The sequence below is a fragment of the Macaca nemestrina genome, chromosome X (genome assembly GCF_043159975.1).
Source record: "Macaca nemestrina isolate mMacNem1 chromosome X, mMacNem.hap1, whole genome shotgun sequence".
Lineage (NCBI taxonomy): Eukaryota > Metazoa > Chordata > Mammalia > Primates > Cercopithecidae > Macaca > Macaca nemestrina.
The window spans coordinates 111,656,047-111,658,258 of record NC_092145.1 but is presented as its reverse complement, the minus strand read 5'-3'; the positions used below and the strand labels follow the sequence as shown (position 1 = coordinate 111,658,258).

Below are 2,212 nucleotides of genomic sequence, written 5' to 3'. Positions count from 1 at the left end.
CTTGTGTCATCATATCGCTGTCTCTGACTCAGTCTGTGTCATTACATTCAGTGAAAATCCAAGAAAATATCCCCATCTCAAGATGCTTAATTTAATCACATCTGCAAGGTACCCTTTAAAAAAAATTTTTTTTTTTTGAGATGGAGTCTTACTCTGTCACCCAGGTTGGAGTGCAGTGGCACCATCTCTGCCCACTGCAACCTCCACTTCCCAGGCTCAAGCGATTCTCTCTCCTGCTTCAGTCTCCCGAGTGCCTGGGATTACAGGCGTGCACCACCACACCCATCTAATTTTTCTATTTTTGGTAGAGACAGGGTTTCACCATGTTGGCCAGGCTGGTCTCAAACTCCTGACCTCAAGTGATCCGCCCACCTCAGCCTCCCAAAGTGCTGGGATTACAGGCATGAGCCACTGCACCTGGCCTTTAAAAAATGTTTTTAATAAACATTTTTAAAATAATTTAATTTTTAAAAAATTTTCTGGAACGCTTCACGAATTTGCATGTCATCCTTGCACAGGGGCCATACTAATCTTCTGTGTATCATTCTAGTTGTAGTATATGTGCTGCTGAAGCAAGCACTTAAATTTTTATATATTAATTTAGATATACATTTTTATAGATTTAGGTGTACAAGTACAGTTACGTTACATGGATATCTTGTGTAGTGGTGAAGACTGGGCTTTTAGTGTACCTACCACCTGAATAATGTACTCTGTATACAATAGGTAGTATTTCATCCCTCACCTCTCTCCCACTCTCACATCTTTTGGAGTCCCCCGTGTCTATTATTCTACTCTGTATGTCCATGTGTACCCATTGTTTAGTTCCCACTTATAAGTGAGAACATGCAGTTTTTGACTTTCTGTTTGAGTCATTTTACTTAGGATAATGGCCTCCAGCTCCATCCATGTTGTTTGCAAGGTACCTTTTAGCATGTAAGGTCACATCACAGTTTCCAAAGATTAGGACATAGGCATCTTCGGAGGCCTTAAGTCAACACAACAAAAACATACATGCACAAACAATGGGAGACTTCACACTCTTCCAGAAAGCTCAGAGACCTGAAATGCTGGGACATACACCACAAACAGCTCACATACCTCATCCTGAGTTATACATCTAAAAAGTGACCACAGACCTCCTACCTTGAGACATACATCTAAAGAGAGCAGACACACACGTGTTCTGGGACATACACCCACAAACAGGTCTGGGATCTCACAAATTGGGACATACACCCACAAACAGAACAGACCTCATACCCTTGATAAGCAAGTAAAAGAGGTTTTTTTTGTTTGTTTGTTTTGTTTGTTTTTTTTTTTTTTTTTTTTTTTTTTTGAGACGGAGTCTGGCTCTGTTGCCCGGGCTGGAGTGCAGTGGCCGGATCTTAGCTCACTGCAAGCTCCGCCTCCCGGGTTTACGCCATTCTCCTGTCTCAGCCTCCCGAGTACCTAGGACTACAGGCGCCGCCACCTCGCCCGGCTAGTTTTTTTTTTGTATTTTTAGTAGAGACAGGGTTTCACCGTGTTAGCCAGGATGGTCTCGATCTCCTGACCTCGTGATCCGCCCGTCTCGGCCTCCCAAAGTGCTGGGATTACAGGCTTGAGCCACCGCGCCCGGCCTTGTTTGTTTTTTTGAGACAGGATCTCACTCTGTTACCCAGGCTGGAGTGCAGTGGTGCGATAAAGACTCACTGCAGCCTCGAACTCCCAGGCTCAGGCAGATCCTCTTACCTTAGCCTCCTCAGTAGCTGGGACTACAGGTACGCCACCAAGTCTGGCTAATTGTTTATTTTTTGTACAGACAGGGTCTCACTATGTTGCCCAGGCTGGTCTCAAACTCCTGGGCTCAAGTGATCCTTCCACCTTAGCCTCCCAAAGTGCTCAGATTATAGGTGTGAGCCACCATGCCCAGCCAAGATATTTTTTAAAAACTCTCATACTGTAATATACACACAAAAATAGATCAGAGACTTCATCTGAGAAATATAACCAAAATGGATCAGGTCTAAAATCCTGCAACAAGAACCCACAACATGTTAGCTATCTCACATCCTGGCAAATACACCCAGAATAATTAAAGATACTTGACATCTCGGGGTACACACCCACAGAGATGAGAGAGCTACAATCCTGGGACATACACCTGCAAACAGATCAAAGGCCTCGACCCTGAGACATACCAACAAAGAGCTCAGAAACCTCATACCCT

The 2,212-nt window shown here is 44.1% G+C and overlaps 1 non-coding gene across 1 annotated transcript; it reads right to left on the bottom strand.

Moving 5' to 3' along the window:
* Positions 1-473: 473 nt before the first annotated feature.
* LOC112428910 (U6 spliceosomal RNA) lies at positions 474-580 on the bottom strand. Its single transcript, XR_003020971.1, has one exon. It is a non-coding gene; the product is annotated as a U6 spliceosomal RNA (small nuclear RNA).
* Positions 581-2,212: the final 1,632 nt, after the last annotated feature.